Source organism: Macaca fascicularis, chromosome 9 (assembly GCF_037993035.2).
Source record: "Macaca fascicularis isolate 582-1 chromosome 9, T2T-MFA8v1.1".
Classification (NCBI taxonomy): Eukaryota; Metazoa; Chordata; class Mammalia; order Primates; family Cercopithecidae; genus Macaca; species Macaca fascicularis.
Window position 1 is genome coordinate 26,486,778 of NC_088383.1, and position 21,518 is coordinate 26,508,295.

The following is a 21,518-nucleotide window of genomic DNA, read 5'->3' on the forward strand; positions in this document are numbered from 1 at the left end:
TTCGTGTGTACGGAGATCAATAACAAAAGTAAAACATTGTCTTTTTAATTTGAGAAAAAATGATCATCTCACTAGAAGTAAATTAAAGTGTACTACACAATCTAAAAGATCTCATGTTTTTTAAATGAAGTTTTTTCCTTGGAGCATAAAATAAAATTAAAACCAATTACTCAATCTGAGCCCAGTTGCAACTGACTTCTCCTTTCTGTTTGTCCTTAAGATGCTTGCATAATAAAGCAAATTCATGAGATAGCTGAGCATAATTTCCCTGGGCGGTAGTTGATTTCCACTCAGCCTTGGGAGATGACTCAACAAAAGAAAATTTGTGGGGTAAAGAAGACTTAAATAGACAACAGATAAAAATTGATGGGATTGATGTCTCACTGTAAGCCAAATAGAATTTCTGCAGACCAAATGGTTTTGAAAGGCATTTACCGTATTGTGTGTAACTCTCTGTGATTATATCTGGGAGTCATCATTTCACTTTCACACTCATTGTCAAATGAACATCAGCCTCCAGTTTAACACTGTGTGGGGGAGGGGTCAGAGCAAATAACTCTTCGGTTTTTTATGGTAGGGAAATTATCATGTATCCACATTGCTCAGACCTTTACAGAACATGTAGGTTACTTTGGACCTGAGCTTTGATATTTGTACTTTATGACATTTACTAATGACTCAAAAACATGCAGTGTACTCCTGAACTTTTAAATCACGGATATGTCTTCTGTTCTGTAGTACTACACTAACTACAGTAACCACCTGCCTACGAAAATTAAATATTGGTTCATGGTTATAATTACAGGCACAAGCTTAAGGCAGTGAAGCTTAAAATTAAGTTGAATCATATGAAATGCCATTTTTGGAAGCTGGAAATGGTAAAAATCGTCAACTCTGGAGCCAAGCAATCCTAAACTCCAGTTGGTCCTGCCAGTGCTGGTGAATGGCTCTACTCCAATCTAGGGGTGCCCGGCTCCAAAGACAGCTCCTAAACTCTGAATGTTGTACCTGCATTTAACAGTCTCATAAAAGTATTATCTCTAACACTCCAGTTTTAGCTACTGTAGTTAGTGTGGAGGGCTAAAATCCTCATGTACTGCATTTAATTACGTGAGAGACTTTCTTCAAAGAGAAGTTGAACTCTAACTTATAAAGTCTTTCAAATCCTATACGTAGTGTTCATTTCCCCAAAGATATCTATGCTCATCAAGGTCCGGAAATTTGTAAATTTAGAGAAATAAAATTGACATATGAGTATACAGACCACAACTTAACCAAACAAATGAATTTTTCCTTCAAGATAGACTCTGTGGGAGCCTGTACATTTATTCTCAAGATGAGGCTATTATTTGAAATATAGTTGGTGCCCCCATTGGCATTACTCTAAGAGAGAGTTTATAAAAAGCCTCCTCATTATCTTATAGTCACAGCTCATAAATCTGTTCACCTTGGGGTGATCAAATGAGAGGCTGGCAGGATATCAATCTGTGTTTTCAATACTGGATATCTGAATAGCGATGAAAACACCAAGAGGAATGACCACTTTGTCAGAATTGAAACGAAGCCTTCCTAGAGCTAAAAACCCTGGGCTGAATGTCAAGAAGGCTTATGGATTGGTTTAGTAGGATAATTACGTGGCTATTCACTGGTAAGTGAAAAGAGGAGAGAAATAAGCATGAAAAAGTCATACTAAATGTGATCGTATTTTGGTGTTTGGTGTCTGTCCCATCTGTTTTCTAAGAAATTCTTAAATTCTGCTATATGATTTTATAAAAATTCTCTAATGTTTGAACATGAAACAGCGTAAGTGCCTTTGACTCTGTCGGATCAGTCCCCTCCAAGCCTTCTGTGCTTGAGGGATTTTTCCTGCCTGCGATCCCCAGGAGGTACCCTTCCACAGGGACTCACACAGCAGCATATCTGTGTACTCCATCCAGCTGTTCCTGTTAATAAGAGATAAAATTGAGACATAGAAGGTGAACACTTTTTATTTCCTTTCCCTTCTGGAAATTGTAGCACCCAGTGTGTCCTGAGTGTCAGTGTTCGATGCTTAGCGAGTCACTAAAAGCACAATTCACAGCCTCCCGTCAACAGCAGCTCTTGTCCCGGCTTCTCGGATGATTCCCATGAACTTGGCATTCAACCTAAGGGTACAGAGTCATAAACTGGAGTTGGCTCCTTTTTTTTTTTGGAGTGTTTCTTTTGTTTGATTTTTGTTTGAGAGAGAGAGTCTCACCCTGTCACCCAGGCTGGAGTGCAGTGAGCAGGGCTCACTGCAGCCTCAACCTCTTGGGCTCAAGTTCCCACGTGGCTGGGATTCCCAAGTACCACGCTACCATGCCCAGCTAATTTTTTTTTTTTTTTAATTTTCAGTAGAGTTGAGGTCTCCTTATGTTGTCCAAGCTGGTCTTGAACTCCTGGGCCCAAACCATCTGCCTGCCTCGGCCTTCCAAAGTGCTGGGATTACAGGCACGAACCACCGCGCCTGGCCTGGGGTGTTTCTTTTGTACCATCATCTATTTGAGCGAATCTCCATGCAAACGACAAGACCCATGATTCTGTCTCACAGAGACTTTCAGATTAAGCCCAACCCAATTAGATTTTAATGTCAGTTTTTATTGACCTGTGGTAGAGAGGCTGATAAATTTTCCCAGTAAAACCTTGCTCCTAAAGACTGTTTCATATTCCTGATCTTCTACACCAGCTGTTCTTAAATGCTTTCTCTCTCCACACCACAGAGTAATCTGACAAGAAAGATGGAATTGGAGCAACTCAGGACAAGAAAGATGGAATTAGAGCAACTCAGGACATCTCACCTCTTTTAGTTGTGTAACTGCCAACACTGTGGCCACATTACTGATGAAGGTGTCTTGCATGGAAGTGTCATCTGTTAGGTGTGTTAAAGAGAAAAGAGGCTAAGAATAATTGACACCAAAACCCACTGAGTTTAAAGGATGTGAGATGACACCCAGATGCCTGAGAGGGGTGATAAACACAGGCACTATATTCTAAGAGTTCCAGAGCTGGCAGTCCTGGATTGCAGGACAGCCACTCACCACTACTGCCAGGTCCAACTTATCTTCAGGATTGCTTGACTCCAGAGCTGGTTTTTGACCAGTTCTGGCCAACCAAACTGAGAATTCCACAAGGTTCAGCTTCATGAAGCTCTGTTGCCTGAAGTTTGTCTTTTGTGTCCACTTGGTGCTCCAGGTATTTTCTGGTCTTACGCCAACCTTCTCCAAATACTGCCAGTTGTTGAGTGGCCTCTTGCTGGATCCTATAGTTTGCATTGTCCTTTAACTCTCTTCCTTTTACTGCATTCAATTCCACAGCTCTCCAGTTAGGGATCATGCTTAGGTGTTGCTGCAGCTTCATGCGTTACTTAGCTTCCCCTCTTGGAGCAAAATGGAACCCAAAAGAATCCACAGTAAGAGAGTTTTTTAGAGTAAGGAAAGCAGAGAGGATAGCTTTGCATAGATCTGGAGTGATAGGACACCTTTCTTGGCCCTCAGTTCTAATCTAGCCAAGTGGCTGCCTACCTCATCTAGACATATGACTGTCTTCTCCTAAGGCCTTCTTGTGGTGACTTGGAAACCGGAAAACATTGTTCTCCAGGCCACACTCAAGATGTGTCTATTTTTGTGACTCATTTTGCAATGGCTTTAAATAGCATACCTTGGGAGGCATTTTGAGATCAAGGAGTTTACCTTTGAGATAACGTCTCTTCTTTGTCAGCACTGGGGCCACAAGATACGTGCTGTTATGATACTGCAATCCACTGGGATAAAAATAACTCATGATGTCAGACCTTCATCCCAGGAGTCCTGCCCTCTTGAGATCATCTTCCAGGAGGGGAGGTAGGGTGGGCCAGGCCCGGAGCCTCCGCAGAGACAGAAATAAAGTGCTAATGGCCTTCCGCGACACGGACAAGAGTGGGAAGTGGACAGATATATTTATCAAGAGAAACGGCTCCAAGCATCTGCTACCTCCCCATTCTCCTATTTTTCCCAGGTCTATTTCTGGCATCTCTTTCCACAGCACAGGCAGCTCCGCAGAATAAAAAGCATTTCTCCCACCTGCCCTGGCCTCTGACCTGGCTCTGAAAGAGGCAGGTTGTAGATGATGGTTGTCAGTGTCTGGAGTTTTCGCTGAAAAACAGTCACCTGAAATGGAAAGACACACAGAGGGGAGTGATCTCATCACCGTTGATTTCTCCCAGCTTTCAGTTTTGTATCTCCAGGGTGGAACTCAGTACAGCAGCATCCCTCAGTGGTTCCAGCCCAGAAGTGCAGGGGGAAGCCGGCTGTCTGTTCATGAATTGTGTAGCTCAAAAAGCAGAGGCCAAGAAAGCAAAACTTCAAACCTTTGTCGGAAAGATTGAGACCTTGCTCAGCACGATAGCTGAGGACAGCTTCCTCCTTCAGTGCTGGTCTCTCTAGACTGACAGTTGACAGCTGATGAGCCCACATTCTCAGTCATGGGAACGACCTCACCTGGGCACCAGTTTGTAACGGATGGTTAAGAGGAAAGTAAGGGACTTAAATGCTGCACAGGAATTTGGCACCTCTGTACAGAAATAGAAAAACTGAATGAAACTTATAGTACCTTCCACTCAACGAAGATCTTGTGAAGCAAAGTATATTTGGGAAAATATAGTAATATGATTTATAAACATACATGTATGTTTATATATATATAAACATATGAGATAATATGACTTATAAACACTTTTTAATCATTATAATCAATCTCTTTAAAGATCTTAGAGGGAACTTATTAATCAAAATTTAAGCCTTCTTAAAAGAAAGCATTTCCTATATACTAATTTTGCACAGAAGCAAAAGATTAGACTGGGATTCTGCCTGTTGTGGAGAGACAAAGTCAAGCATGTTCCAGATTTCTGTATTTGTGTGTTTACTTCGTACTTTCAATGCATCCGCAAGAACAGACTTGTGTTTCTCTTCTTAATCCACAACTGTTAGAGCTCACAGAATGTAAGTAAGGAATTTTATGAATGACGCAATAAACCAAGGAACTTTCCCAGCTACTAGGAGGCTGAGGTGGGAGGATTGCTTGACCCCAGTGGGTGGAGATTGCAGTGAGCAGAGAACATACCACTGTCACTCCAGCCTGGGTGACTGAGCGGGACCTTGTCTCAAAAAGCAAACAAAGAGCCGGGTGCAGCAGCTCATGCCTGTAATCCCCGCACTTTGGGAGGCTGATGCGGGAGGATCACTTGAGGCCAGAAGTTCGAGACCAGCCTGGCCAACATGGTAAAACCCTGTCTCTACTGAAAATAGAAAAAATTAGCCAGATGTTGTGGCGCATGCCTGTAATCCCAGCTACTCGGGAGGCTGAGGCACCAGGATCACTTGAACTGAGAAGGCAAAGGTTACAAAGAAACAAACAAACAAAAACACACAAGCCAAGAAACTTGACCCCAGTGTTTGGTCTATCTCTAAAAATTCTGACTGAATAAGTTGCCCACTTCTCAGAATAGGTGCCCAAGCTCATTTTATGCTGCTCTAACAGAATATTGAGACTGGGTAATTTATTACAAAGAGAAATTTATTGTCTCACAGTTTTGGAGGCTGGGAAGTTCAAGACCAAGGTGCTAGTATCTGGTGCAAGCGTCTGTGCTGCATCCTCACATGGTGGAAGGCAAGAAGGCAAGATGGGGTGGAACTTGCCCTTTTATAAGGCACCACTTCCACCCATGAGAGTAGAGCCCTGTGGCCTAACCACCTCTTAAGGGTCCTACCTCTTTATACTCCTACAACAAGAATTAAATTTCAACATGAGTTGTGGAAGGGACAAACGTCAAAATGATAGCAATTAGGGAGAGGACCCCTCTCATGGAGAAGAGGGAAACATTTACTACTCATGTTTTCAACTCTGCCTGGCCAGGAGATTCAAGCACTGCAGCTTCTAGTGACTACGGAGCAATCCAATAGAGAAACTACCAAGGAAAGCCAAGTGGTTTCCAAACAAGTTCTCTCAAGGTGACACCTGATGTGGTTCTAAAACGTCTCAGCTTTTGCAGATTTTAAAATATGGCTTGTCAATTTCCCAGACGTGGTCTGACACTTGGGGCCAGAGTTGCATTGATGGCACTTGAGAGACTAATCTATAATCCAGAGCTCCAAACGTACACTGTGAAATAAAACTGCCAAAGTGAGCTAGAAATGTTCTTCCTGCCTTCTCTCTTTGTAGAAAAACTACCTGAGAAGAGGATTTATAGTTGGAAGCTGTTGTGATCATGGAATCAAAGTGTGGGTGTGGAGGAGATGAAATGACCTGAAAAGCTAGTATCACTGAGCTATAGTAATCTGGCTCACCTGTCTTGACTGGGACATGCCTGCCAGGCATTCTGGTTGGGTTCCCTAGAAGCACATGGACTCTGAGACAAGGATTCACGTGAAAGTGATTTTTCAGAATGTGCTACCAGGAAAAACTGGTAGGTGAGTGGGGATGTGGAACAGGAATGGGAAGTGAGGTAAGCAAGGCTGAGTTACCAGGCAAAGTCCCCAGGAAGGTGAGTTTGCTTCAACCTCACAGGAGAGCTCTGGAGGTAGAGAAGTTCCCACATCAAACTGTCCCAATTAGGGGGAAGAGAACTGGAGTACTTATACTCCAGCACCCAGAGTCATTGGATAAGGTCACCTATGTGTGCAGAAAGCAGACTCTGCAAGCTTCACAGAAGTCAGCACTGGCCCAGGGGCAGGACTCAAAGAGGTCCAGGTGCTGGCTGTTGGAAGTGAAAGCATACTAGAAAACCAAGTGCACACAATGGCATGAATCTACAGGATGTGCACTGCCCTGTGGGGATGCACCTTGATGTGGTTGGCTGCCTCCCTGCTGGAAGGCCCATGTATCCTCCCCAGACTGTTATAGGATGCCCTGTCACAAGCCTTCTCTCAACCAACCTCCCATCTTGAGCACCCCCTAAAGGTTATTCCCTTCCTTAGCTTTATCCTGGTCTCTGAACTTGGGCATTCATAGTCTATATCCACCCTTTTATCAAATATAACTTAGGATGACTTTGTTTACATATGGTTGAGCTTGGTTTTTGCATGCCACATACCCTTATTTTGTACTCCCAGTAAAACCTTAATATTACCCCAGGTACATATAGCTTACATTGAATAAAGAAAGAAGAAAGTAGGAAGAAAGGAAGTCGGGAATTACATAGTTAACAAAGGCTGGGAAAAAACCCACAATTTCCATAGAAGAAAATCATTTCAAGTTATTCTGGGACCAAGGACAAAAAGGGTTCAGACAGGGGAATTATGGAGAGACGAACAAGAGACAAGGCTTGTGACAGGGCATCCTACAACAAAGGCCCATGTGGAGCCTGAATTAGGTAATTGAGGGTGATCAGTCATTTAAATTAAGAAGCTACAATGTTTCATGTAGCTTTCTTGTAGAACAGCTACGGACTCTAAATATTTCATTTTTGACATTGATAGACTAGGAGAGGAAATTATCCCCAGGAAAAATGCCGTGCATGACCGGGGTTAATGATATGGAACACACCCCACAAAGATGCTTTGCCTTTGGGTACCAGGACTTAAAATCCTGCACAATGAAGGTGGGCAAATTTCTTCTTCCATCAGTCCCAGATGGAGAGCCCAACTTTATGGATAATATTTTATCCCCCACCTTTCTCTCTCCTAACATAATATTTCCACCCTGTAGCCCACCCCACCCTACTCTATCCCACTCTTTAATCCCTTTTCTATGTAGGATTCTGTTATTTGCATTCCAGAGAATGTTTTTTTCCCTAACAAGTATAAAGTGAAGAAACTGTTCTTTATGATGAAGGATACAAATCCTTCTCAACCTAGATGTTTCTAATACTCTTCAGTGAGGGTCTAAAGTGGGAAATTATTTAAATTAGTCCTTAGTGAATTTCTCCCCAGCTTTCTCAACCCAAGGACAAAGCAGCAACTTAGCTGGTTCTCACAAGATCCAATGTTTGTTTTTTCAGATCGAAAATGAAACCAAGAGAGAAAAGAAATAGTGCAGTTAGAAAAAAAGAGCGGGGGAGGGGGGGAGGATTCTTAATCTTGAGGGTGCATGAAAATACTGTCAGAAGAGGAGGCATTTCGATCTGCAGCCCTGCCGAGCTGGGTTTCTGAGCTCTGCTGCTGTCTTTCTCCAGGTAACAGGAGACTTGAAGGCATCGCCCAGAAGGTACAGCTTCAAATCCTGTTCTAGGGCCCAGGAGCGGAGGTATGGACCCCACTCCTGAGTTAATTTGCTGTATAACATATGGCATTTAAGAACTTTCACTAAAATCTTGTTCCTATGCTTTGTGGTCAATGTCTGGGCTAATTTGGGAATTGGGACCAGCCCAATGGATCCCATTGGTGAAGAGAGAAACTCAAGAGTTCAAGGCAAGGCCTCAATCCAGCGAAGTGTTAACACCCTTGAAACCCCAAATCCTGGTGGGCACTAATGCTTCCCACTCAAGGGTCCAGATGCCAACTTTTGCATGGATACACTGTTGAGGATCGTTCTGCCTGGAATGCTCCTCACAGCCCATTTTGTTCTCCACACATCATTTCTGAGTCTACAATTCCTATAAAATTTTAATATCCAGCTTAAATGTTCATCTCTCCATAATTCCCCTGTCTGAACCCTTTTTGTCCTTGGTCCCAAAATAACTTGAAATGATTTTCTTCTATGGAAATTGTGGGTTTTTTCCCATTATGTAAGTGCCTTGACTCAATGTGATTTATTACTTCAGGATCTATGTAGTAGCTTTCTATGCTGTGTGTTCTTCTGTAAATGGGGGATGATAACAACAGTACCTGCCTCAGTGAGTTGCTGTGATGTTTAAATGAGTTAACACCATAAATGGCAACAGAACTAGATACATAGTAAATGTCCAAAAAATCCCACCTAGGGCTAAACAGAAGACCCAAAGAAAGGGAACTCTTCTCAGAAGGAGAGAAAATTGTCGTTAGTTTTATCGCTGTGGTTTCTGCTGCTGTGGATGTTTTTAAAATTATCTAATTTTCAGAGCCTGGGAAATGACAAAGAGCACTGCTGCCCAATTATAACACTGGTTGTGTAAACCCAGGAGACTTGGAGCCTCTTAAAATTTGTGTAAAGAAGGGCTGATCATAATCACAATACACCACAACTGATGTATTTTGTTTGTGTGATATCGTTTGGTTCTGGTGATTTTTTCCTGCGTTATTCTAGGTGACATGCTATCTCTCCATCAAAACAAGGAAGTAAAGTCTTGGAGGGAATACAGTAATCTGCATTTCTCTTGTATCCATTCTTTCATAGGACTTCACGGGCCACTGGATCTCATGCTTTGGTGAGAGCATCACATGAGGACTTTGCTATCAAAGCAGATTTTAGAACCCATCCGCAGGCATTCAGACTCAGTGTCTCTGCCCCAAAATAGGCATTTTAAACAAGATCCTTAGGTTTTTCTAAGGCAGGCATCTTCTGGCCCTCGTATTTCAAAACATTGCTTTTTATGGACACATAGGAATACACAGATGCATACATGCTGTTTAACTGGAAAAATACTAAGTTTTACTGTTATTTATACATTCATTACAACATATTTCATTCACCAAATATTTACTGAACACTTAGGATGTGCAATAAAGATTCAGAGTGAAAAAAAAAGTCCCTGCCATCATGGAGCTTAACTTCTTACTGGGTAGAAACAATTCATCAACAAATAAATGCAAATCCACTTATACATGTGCGTCTGTTTATTATATATGTAATATGACATCATATACACTATAGGTTATATATGTATAGTATAGCATTCTATATAGTATATACTATATATACAATATATACATATGCATATACTATATGGTATATATTATATAGACAATATATACATATATTATATAGTATATGCTATATGTACTCTGTATTACATATAGTGTATATACTATATTAATACTATAACATAAATATAATACTGTTATATAGTATTATATTTATATATTATATATAGTATATTATAGGTACTAGTATAGTATATTACATTAGTATGATATATAGTATATTATGTTAATATTGTATATTATATATAATATAGTATAGAATACTATACTATATAGAATACTATATATACTATATAGAATACTATAATACTATATATTATAATGTAGTATACTCTATATACTATACTATATGTAATATTATATATACTACTATATATACTATATACAGTATATATGTTGTATGCATACTATATATAGCATATATAACATAGTATATATTATAGAGTGTATATATACAGCATATATAATATGTATATATGTATAGTATATATGTTATTTATACTATATTTTTCTTGTATATAATACATTATATTATACTTTACATAATGTCTATATTTGTGTCTATATACATGTATAAGTCCATATATAGGCATTATATAAATATAGTATGACATTATATATTCCATATATGAAGTATGACAGGTGATGATAAATTCTTTAAAGAAAAAAAGTAAATCATAGAAGATAGAGTGACCATTTATGTAGAGTGACAAGGAGACCTTTCTGAAAAGAGGCGTTTGAGCAGAGATCTAAAAGAATCAGTGAACAGACACCAGAGCTGTTGAGAACAGAGCCCTGCAGGCAGTGGTAAAGCAGGTATTATGCCCTGAGGGGGCACTTTCTTCAAGTGATGATGGAAATCAAGGAGGCCAGCCTGGTTGTGGTGGCAGAAGCAGGTGAGAAAGGAATGGAGGTGAGTCAGAGAGGGTACAGGGACCAGCTCATGACGGGCCTTGCGGATGACAGAAAGGACTTGGCATTACTCAGAGCAAGACGGGAAGCCACAGGCAGCTCTGAGCAAGGAAAACTGTGACAAGACGTGTTGGAAAGGATCACTCAGGCTGCTGTGAGAACAGCACAGATGAATGCCAAGAAGCTGATGGCAAGGCCCCAGTGCTCAGGAAAAGCCAAGCAAAAGCTACAAGGCATCCTGGTCTCATCAGAAACAAGTCAAGGAGAGAAAATGCAATCCCCAGGAAATGAGCTTCAGAAACACACATCAGAGGCTACTGAGTGAGAATTCATGACATCAAGAGCAATTTTTAAAATTCAGTGTAGTTTTTTTTAATCCAAAAATATATATCTCAACACTCCCCCATGCCAACCCTCCCTTTAGTGAGGCAGATTCCTCAGGATTCATGTGACAGTCACACATGAGCACATGAATGGGCAGAGAGAAGCTACCAGCTGGCTCTGCCTGACATTCAGCTTCTTCTGCATGAGGCTGGCTTTGTTTTCGCCAACAAGTGTCCAACGGGACATAAAATCTGAGCAGAAATGTGTCCCAGTATCTTCTGTATTTCCTTCTCCTCTGCCTTTGTCTTGCTTTCTTCTTTTCCCCTCTCCTTATGCCTCTCTTTCTTCTCCTTCTCCTCAGAAACTCATTGTTTTTTTTTGCGGGGGGGAGGAAGAGTGCACACTTTTTTGAAGAATCTAAGTAATGCAAAAGTACAAAAAAAGAAAGTTTTTTTTTAAGAAAGCTGTCTCATAGAATTAATCATCAATAGCATTGAGCAAACTGATAGAAGATTGCAAAAAGTTTGTGGCTGAAAACAAAACAAATGCATTACCTTGTGGTTCTGTAGGCCACAAGTCTGATGTGGGTCTCTTTGGGTTAAAATCTAGGTGTCTTCAGGGCTATCTTCCTTTCTGGAGATTCTAGGGGCAAATGGATTTCTTTGCATTTTCCAGCTTCTAGAAGCCTCCTTTATTTCTTGGGTTGTAGCCTCTTCTCAAAGCCAGGAATCGGAGCATCTCTCTGACCTACTTCCAAAGGTCTATTTCTCTGAGCGTACCTAAGGAAAGGTTCCCCCACTTAAGAGGACTCCTTTGATTACATTGAGCACACATAGGTAATCCAGGATCATCGTCCCTTCCCAAGGTCCTTAACTTTAATCACCTCCACAAGCCCCATTTGCCACATAAAATAACATATGCACAGGTTCTGGGGATTAGGATATGGACATCTTTGGGGAGGTCATTATTCTGCCTACCAGATATGTAGAACAAATGCTTTTACAAAAATGCAATATACTATTCTTGTTATTTTAAAAAAAGTATTCAGTTTTACCTAAATCAACAGATTTCAGAAATAATTATTGCAGACACATCCTTCAGGCCTGCTGTGTGTGTTAAACGGCAGATGTAATTACAGAAAGTTAAGAAGCTTAGACCAAGGGTGAAAAATCTGCATAACAACGAAACAAGATATTATGCAAAACCTATGTAGTGTTAAAATAAGCATAATGGGATGTCCTTTTGTGAAATGTCACTAACTAATTTCTTTAAACGGATACTTCCTTTTTCTCTGGGCCCCCTCATCTCCCCAACCACCACCACCAAAAAGAAAAAGGTGTAAGCTAACCTAGTTTTAGCTTTTACCTTTTGAGTTTCCAAAGTTTAGGCCCAATGGGAATGGAAAGGAGTCAAGACATATACAACATTGAGCAACAGTCAACTCCTCCTGCCCTTTAAGCTTCTCACTCCTTGCTGCCATGATGAGAGGAAGCCCTATCAGTCACGTGGCAAGATCCACTAGAAGAGAATCAAAGGCCTTATCAGTCAAGCCCCAGTTGAGCTCCCAACCAGCATTTATCCAGGCTAGTGAGGACACTTGGAAACTTCCAGACATCCCAATGCTCCAGCTAAAATCACATGAAACAGAAGAGCTATGTGGTGGACCTACAAAATCATAAGAAGAGATGTATCACTAATGATTCATGCCATTGGGTTTGGGTGTAGTTTTTTAAGGCAGCAAATAAATAAATAAAACCGTGTGAAGATGCTGGTGAAAACCAAGCCTTTAATGAATGCAGAGGAACAACTTAGGAGCTCAGGTCCAGCTTGATAGATGATGAAGAGTGCCTCATATCTGCTCACACCATGATAACTGTGCAGGTCATCCAGGGGGGTTACTACAAAACCAACATGGATTTTGTGGGGCCACAAAAGACAGTAACTGTCAAATTCAGCCTACAGACCTTCAAAAGGAAGCAGTAGATTGGGGGCACCATTGCCTCCAAGGTTGTGTGCATTGGCACCAAAGACAGTTCCCTCTCTGACTGGCTCACCTTTTAAAACGACCTCTGATTGTTATGCATAAGCTTTTTGGTAATGCCATCATGGGTAGTACCTGGAACCTGATGGATGTGACATTTTGGCCTTCTCTCCTGATGGTTCTGTAACCTTTCTCAGACTTCTCCAGGGATGAGATTGAAGATCCCCCAGAGTGATGAGAAAGTCACATTTTTAAGTTCATTTATATTAACAGTTCAGTCACAGTTAGCTACTGAAGTTCACATTTCTGTGACCACTTTGGAGAAAAACAAGATCCTAAGAGGATGGCAGAGAGAAGAACTGATGCCTCTATCAAAGTAGCAAGGATGGCCAACCGGGCAAGTACAGAGGACATCACAAAGAATCTTGGAACAACAGGTTGTCTCGCAAATGGCAGAAGGTCAAGGAAGAATTAAGCCCATCTGCACTGCCCAGATGGTCTCTGAGTTCTCCACACATCTGTACCAGCCCCTCCCACCGCGTGGAGTCCGCGCAGGCTGTGAGTTCTCCTCTCATTGGCTCTAACATCCTGTAAGTGAAGTGGCATCAACTCCCTCAGGCCCCCAACCTCTCACAGGACCTCCAGCACTGCCTGTCCCTGTGAGTCCCTTCATCTCTTGGTGCAGAATGTGGCCTTTCAGCCCATGATACAAATCCTTGACAAGAGCAATACTTGAGGTAGCTTTTAATTTTCCTCACTCAGGAATTTAACTCTTTTTTGAATGTAATCTTAGACAAAGTCATTTACTGCTGAGAGCCACAGGACACAATGGGCCCAGGTGTAGGAATCGTGACTTTCCACAGGGCTCCTTGAGGAAGCACCTGCCAGCTCAGATGATCAGAGGCAGCTTCTGCTTTATCTCTGAAGGATGATGGGGTTAATGCTCTCAGCATTAACCTTCAACAGAGCCACATTGTGCCTGACAGGTGTGGATCTCTCTTCTAAGGAGAGAGCTCAAAGGGGCCACTGTAGTTTTCAGGGAGGAAAGCTACAAGATTTGTGGCTTGCGTGCTAACACGCAGAACCTGACTTCCCAGAGCATCCTTGTCTGATCTTAGCCTTAACCTCCTTCGACTCTTTCCACTGCAATCCTGGACTAGATCCTGGGAATACTCCCAGGACGATGTGGCTCCGTACTGGATCTCAGCCTACTTTCAGAGAGTTCTGGGGGTTGAAGGGGTTGTGGAGTGAGTAAGGTCAGATCCCCTCAGAATTTGCTCACCAGCACAGCTCAGCTTTTGGGAAGAGATATGGTCCTGTCCCTGAACAAGGCATAGCTGTAACCATTGGGTGAATGACCACATGTAGATGGAAACTATTAAGGTTCTATGCAGTTAAAAATCTGACCCAGGACCTGTGTAAAAAGGAAAAACTGTTTCAACGCTGGCTTTTTTTTTTCTGCTAGAGTTTACTGCCTTGTAAAATGGCATTTCCCATGGCTAACAGTTGAATTGGAGTCACTTGTAGGAAATTTAAATTCTAATTATGATAATTAGGTTGTAAAATAAGCATAGCGACATTAACTTATCCATTATATTTTGTTTTCAATTTTTAAATGGTTACAAAATTAGCCTTAAAAACTGTTATTTTCGATTCTGGGAGTACATGTGCCGGTTTGTTATCTGGGTATACTGCATGTTGCTGAGGTTTAGGGTGTAGGTGATCCTGTCACATAGGAAGTGAGCATAATACTCAATACCTTTTTTTTTTTTCCTAACGACGTCTTGCTCTGGTCGCCCAGGCTGGAGTGCAGCGGCACGATCTCGGCTCATTGCAACCTCCACCTCCTGGATTCAAGCTAGTCTCCTGCCAAAGCCTCCCAAGTAGCTTGGATTACAGGCGCCCGCCACCATGCCCAGCTAATTTTCATATTTTTAGTAGAGACAGCGTTTCACCGTGTTGGCCAGGCTGGTCTCGAAGTCCTGACCTCAGGTGATCCACTCACCTTGGCCTCCCAAAGTTCTGGGATTACAGGCGTGAGCCACCACGCCTGGCCAATAGTTTTACAATGCTTGCCTCCCTCCTTCCTTACCCCATTTTGGAGTCCCCAGTGTCTATTGTTGCCACCTTTATGTTCATGTGTATCCAATGTCTAGCTCCCACTTAAAAGTGAGAACATGCAGTATTTGGGTTTCTGTTCCTGCATTAATTCGCTTAGGATAATGGCCGCCACCGCATCCACATTGTGGCAAAGGACATGATTTCGTTCTTTTTATGGCTGTGTAGTAGTCCATGGTGTATTTGAACCACACTTTCTTTATCCAGTCTGCTGCTGATGGGCACCTGGGTTCATTCCATGTCTTTGTAAAAATAGACTTTTTTTTTTTTTTTCTAAAAAGAGGCGAAGTTCGTGGGCAATTCTCAGTGAAATTGTGAAATAAATGGACACTGTACTGACGCTGACCAAAAGTAAAATCTAGTGATAGGATGGGCTAAATGAGGGAGTACTGGGGGAAGACACAAGGGCCCGAGGACATGAGGAGAGTGGAGTGGTGTGCAGTGAATTCTCTTGTGCTGGAGGACAGGGAGCAACCCTCTTGCCGACCTGACCTGGAAGCCTCGGGAATTTTCCATCCCCAGATCCCCAGGCAATACCAGGAGGCCTGTGAAAGCTTCCAGGTTGGAGCAGAGGGCAGGGCCAGTCACACCTGGGGTGGATTACGAGAAGAGAGAGAAAGGGGGAAAGGTGAGCACAGCCATCGTAATGATGCAGGTGCCTCCAGCCAGATCCCGGTTCTCACGGGCCACCAGTCTCAGCCTAGCTGACATCGACCCAGGGAGTCCAGACTCCCACACTCTTGGCTTCCTCCCAGCCACTGTTAGGCATGAACGGGACACCTCAAAGTTCTGCACATCTCCGAAAAGAACCCCGTTCCCTGACCCCAGCCCTGAAGCTTCGTAAGCACTGACTGTCTTGAGGCCATCGGAGGCATCTCCTTGTGCCCTTTCTCCCGTGTGACTCCATATCCACAGGAAGACCTAGACTCCATGTCTCCCCAACATGTGAGGCCCCTCTGCCACCCTGACCCCACCTTCCATCACCCTCAACTTTTGAAACGCTGCCAACACACCCTTTGGGATCACAGCCAGTTTTAGGTAAAATCCCTGTATCCTCAGCCACCCCTCTGATGGGTCCCTTTAGTGTTTTGCTGCTCTGAGGCCACTGCTTCTTATGGCCCCTCGAAGGGGCAGCTGCTTCCTCTCCACATCCCACATTGGTTTTGGGTGTGCTCCTCATAGTGACTAAAGACCATGTTTCCTCTCCCCTCTACAGTCCTCACATTCTCGGACTACCACCCACCACCCCTCCTTGCCACGTCCCTTTATGCATCACTGAGTTGAGCTCCTCTCATGTCTCAATAAGGTTAGCACCTCTTCCTTGACACACACTGTTCAGTGCTATCCTCATGGGGCTCCTTGGTGAGTCAGTGACCACAAATGCCCTCTTCAATCCCCTGGCCTCCCTTCCCTACCTTCTTCTCCTCCACTAATCAGTTCTTCACCTGCTGCAGCCTCTCCTTCTGTCATGCCCTGCCCTGTGTCTATGGCACCACCCCCTCCATGATCCCGACTGCAAACTCTCTACCGTTTCACCATCTCTTCCTTTGTTCCAGCACTCTTAGTTGACTATCCCAGATTCAAGACTTCTTTGACGCTCTTTTGGGTTTTTGTTTCCCACTTGGCTTCAAGGGCCCTGCACCCTTGGGTAGAATTTGGACAGATCTAGAAACCTGGGGAAAATTTTAAAATTGTGTATGTATAAAGGTCTGTGGGGAAGTGGGAGTGATTGGAGAGAGTGAAGATGGAGCAAAGAGCTCACAGAAAGGGTCAGAGAAACATGTGCTCAGTTTGCCATGAGATTGAGGTCAGCCTGCCTGAAATTAAGGGAAAACAGTCTGATAAGCTTGAAAAAGTTCAGTGTAATCTGATTAAACGTAGGGACTTGTGCAAGATCCAATTCAACAATAAAGCGTTCCCTGACTATTCTAGTATCTGGGGCATTTTTTATCCACTCGACCTCTTTTATTTATTCATCATCTAATGTGTTTCAGATGCTGTGCTGGGGCCTGAGCAAAGCCAGGCAAGATGTGGTTCCTGCTATCAAGCTGACTGACATCTATCAGAAAGAACAGATCACGGTGATTTACATGATCTTAGAGTTGTATGTGGGGTCATGAAATAAAAGTGATCATGAAATAAAAGGGAGGTCAGGAATGTGTCCTGAAGAGATGCTGTGGCTAAGTTCTGGGGGAAAATAGGAGTGTAGTGGACAGACCAGACTCAGAATTCTGGCCATTGTCACCCCTCCCTCTAAGGCAAGCTTCCTCTCACCCACGGCCCTGCTGGCCTGAAGATTGCATGGCAGCACCCAAGCCGCCAGCCCATCTCCAATTCGTAGTAGCCACAGGAGGACAGCACCCATCACTAAAGCCTTGTTCTGAAAAGAGACAAGCCGACTGCATGGTGGTTCCAAAGAGTTTAAATAAATCAACAGAGAGAGATTGAGTCAATGGAGGGGTCAGAAGCTCGGAAGTGCTATGAGATAGAGGCTGGGCAGTAGTGAGCCATGACTCTGAAGAGCTACCGTGGTGATGAAACAGAAGTGCAACAGCGAACGGAGCCAGGAGGAAGACAGAAGGGAATGGAGAGGCCATACAGAGAGAATCAGGGATGCCACCAGGGAGGTCCCGGGCCTAGGGCAGACATGGAAGGGAGGAGGACCTGGTGTGGTCCCTACACCTTTTCACGCCAGCTTCAGTCCCCAAGTGTCATCTCTCTCTCTCTCTCTCTCTCTCTGTGTGTCTCTCTCACACACATACACTCACATACATTTTTCTAGGTCATAAAATGACCCAGAAAATATACTTCCAAGTATACAACCAAAGAAAAATTTCTCATATGTGTACAAGGAAACAAGTACAATGATGTTCATTGGAAAAAAATGTAAATATTCAGCAGAGAAATCAATAATTAATTGTGATATTTGTATGTGTCAGACTACATTTAGAAGTAGAGTGAACCAGTATTCTAGATAGATGGATAGACAGACATATAAATATGTGACACACATACACACAGACACATCATATATATACTTTGTATACACATATACATGGATAAGGATAAATCTTAAAATGATAAAATTTAAAACGACATTGAATATATACATAATACCATTTATATACATTGAAAACAATAGTATGTGTTGCTTGTTCTGGATACAAAAAATACAGACATGTAACTGTTACAAAAATTAATTTAAAGTTTACAATATAGTAGTTGCTTCAAAAGATAATGGAACAACTTTGGCGAGACAAATTAGTTGTTCACTTCAAAAAGTTTAATTTATGTTTTATTTAATAAGAATTAAATCAAATGTGACCAACAAAATTGTGAATTCTTGTATATTTAATGTTTTTCTTTTTTGTTTTTATTTTTTTATAGACATGGTATCCTGCTATGTTGACGAGGCTGGTCTCAAACTCCTGGACCCACGAGACTCTCCTGCCTTGGCCTCCCAACGTGCTGGGATTACAGAGATGAGCCACTGTGCCTGGCCACTGTTTTTTAAATATTAAGAAAAAAATGAATAGAGAGAAGGTGAGCAGAAAGGAGGCACGAAGAAAGTGCAGTTGTCTGGACAACAAAATCAGAAACAAAAGCACGGATGTGGAGAGGGAGGGATGAAACGTAAATGATAATAAAAAGAGAATCAATATGTGTTGGTGAATGTCTAAGGGTGGGACTCAGTGAAAAGGAGACGCACACTTTGGCTCTGGGCTTTCTGGCTGGTACTGATGTTGATAACATAGGATAGAGAACAGGGAGCGGGTTAGGGGAGGCAGGTGATGAATCTGACTTTGGAAGTGCTGAGTGTGAAGGTCCCATGTTTCATCCAAGTGGGTGATGTGTCATGGGTACATCAATGCTAAGGACAGAGCTAGGAACCATTTGCATCAAAGTTGCAGTTGAAGCCATATAACATTGGGAGACTCAGGGAAAGTACCTAGAATGACAAGGACAGATAGTAAAGGATGGAGCCTTGTGCTGTGAATGGACTGAAGATGGCCAGAAAATGAACTTGTGAGGTGGGTGGTAAGAAATAGTGCTGGTGCCATAAGAGAATGGTATTACAGAGGCTCAGGAAAGCAAGTACCTTAAGGCATAAAACTTATAACAAAAGTCAGAAAGAAATATGAATACATATTTATTGGATTTGGAGGTGCTGAGGATGAGCCACAGGATACCCCTTTCTGGTCACTCTTAGCCATTGGCCTCTGTGCCCCCCTTCTTTGTGTGTCTCCATGAAAGTATGCAGTTCAAAGCCCCAGGAATGAAAGGGTTAAGTGTATGACTTCTTTTTATGTGTCCAGTCTTTCCTTTCTTCATTCCGGGGCATTTTTCATGAGCATTCCTTCCCTTACTTGTTGATGTTATTTTAAACATCTTCTTGAAGTAGTGATCTAGACTGGATCTGTGTCCCCACCAAATCTCGGGTCGAATTATAATCCCTACTGTTGGAGGTGGGGCCTGGTGGGAGGTGACTGGATCACGGGGGTGCTTTCTCCTGAATAGTTTAACACCGTCCCCCTTGGTACTGTCGTGGCAATAGTGAAGGTGTTCTCGTGAGATCTGGTTGTTTAACAGTGTGTAGCGTCTCCCCCGGCCCCTTTGTCTTTCTCCTGCTCCCGCCGTTTTTGACATTTCTCTCCTTGTTTACCTTCCGCCATGATTGTAAGTTCCCTGAGACCTCTCCAGAGGCTGATGCTGCTTCCTGTACAGCCTGCAGAACCACGAGACCATTAAAACTCTTTTCTTTATAGATTACCCAGCCTCAGGTATGTCTTTATAGCAATATGAGAATGGCCTAACACAAGTAGGAAAGTATTATGGGATGGATTCTTCTCCCTTTCAAATGCTTATCTGGAAGTCCTAATCTCCAGAACGTCAGAATGTGACTGTATTTGGAGAGAGGGTGTTTAAAGAGGTCATTATGCTCAAATGAAGCCTTTAGAGTGGGCCCTAATCCAGTACGACCGGTGTCCTTTTAAAAGGGAGAGACACCAGGCCTGTGCGTGTGCAGAGGAAAGGCCATGTGAGGACACAGTGAGAAGGCAGTCATCTGCAAGCCAAGGAGAGAGGCCTCAGGAGAAATCAAAGCTGCCAAGAGCTTGATCTTGAACTTCTAGCCTCCAAAACTGCGAGAAAAGACATTTCTGTTGTTTAAACCACCCAGGCTGTGGTGTCTTGTAATGGGAGCCCCAGCAAACCAATGTAGGAAGGATGTGGAAGTTCTGCTAGTGACCAGGTCTGCCTGGCTGTGTCTGTTATGAATGTGCTTGGGCGTCCTGGAGGGAGCGATGTGTGCACAAGTTAAGGTTGCAGATCCAGTCACACTCTCAAAACCAAAGGGGACGGAAGTGGGAGATGAAGTCAGGAAGATTAAACTCAGGGGTCAGATCACGTAGATCATTTTAAGGATATCTCTGTTGAAACATTTTTAAAAATTACAGTGTCTTGGCTTGATAAGGCCACCGGAAAAACAGGAACCTGAACAAAAAAACTAATTGAGTTCATTTTAAACAGCATCCATCCCCTTGCCCCTTCAGAAAGGTGAACAAAAGGCAAATGACACAAACCTGAAATGCTAGGCAGAGGAGTTTTGATGATGCGATACAGGAGACAGTCCAGGTGTCTGAGCACGAATAATTGAAGAGTGGGTGTTATTTGAGGAGGATCAAGAAAGGTTGGGAAGGAGGTGGGGGAAGAGAACATTCCCAATCTCAGCTTACTGTCATGCCTTCCTGCCTCCTACCTCCTGTCACATCAATCCTTCCTGTAAATGCTGGCAGAGGAGACCCTGGCCCCAGTGCCATTTTCTAGAAGATGCTCTCTGCCCTTCCCCAGCCAGACTGGTCACCACTAGGTGATGGTTCCAAGGGACCAAGGGGCCATGTCCCCCAGAACCCATGCACCTCCTTCTACACCACACCCTCCAGTACCTGGGACTCTGGAATGATATACTCCTACAGTCCCAAGCCCACTTCCAGCACCCCTGCCTGCCTCTTTCCAGGGTCCACCTTCTGAAGGGTCAAGCGGGCTTCTGAGGGGCTGCAGGGCTGCAGTGGAACTTAAATGTGAAGCCAGGATGTCCACCCATCATTAATCACCTCTCCAAGCAGGAGGCAGCCAAGAGTGAGAAGAGAAAGGGCAGGGTCACAGGCTGGGGGAGTGGAGGCTGGTTCTCCTTGAGAGGTGACATTCTGGTACGTCACACAGAGGAACCCGAGTTCTGAAGTCAAACCTTGTATTCCATGTCCTTATGAAGCACTGTTTGCCAAGGTAGGAGGACAAAACATGTTCTGTGTAACAGTATGGAGCTCAGTGTATAACTTTACGTGTTGGACATA

General features: G+C 43.1%; 1 long non-coding RNA gene across 1 annotated transcript in view; it reads left to right on the forward strand.

Moving 5' to 3' along the window:
• LOC123575534 (uncharacterized) overlaps positions 1 to 18,826 on the forward strand; it is a 44,937-nt gene extending 26,111 nt beyond the window's left edge. Inside the window, exons 2-3 of the long non-coding RNA XR_006700808.3 lie at positions 17,160 to 17,246; positions 18,553 to 18,826. This is a non-coding gene — a long non-coding RNA (uncharacterized lncRNA). The remainder of the gene's footprint in view (positions 1 to 17,159; positions 17,247 to 18,552) is intronic.
• The last annotated feature ends 2,692 nt before the right edge of the window (positions 18,827 to 21,518 follow it).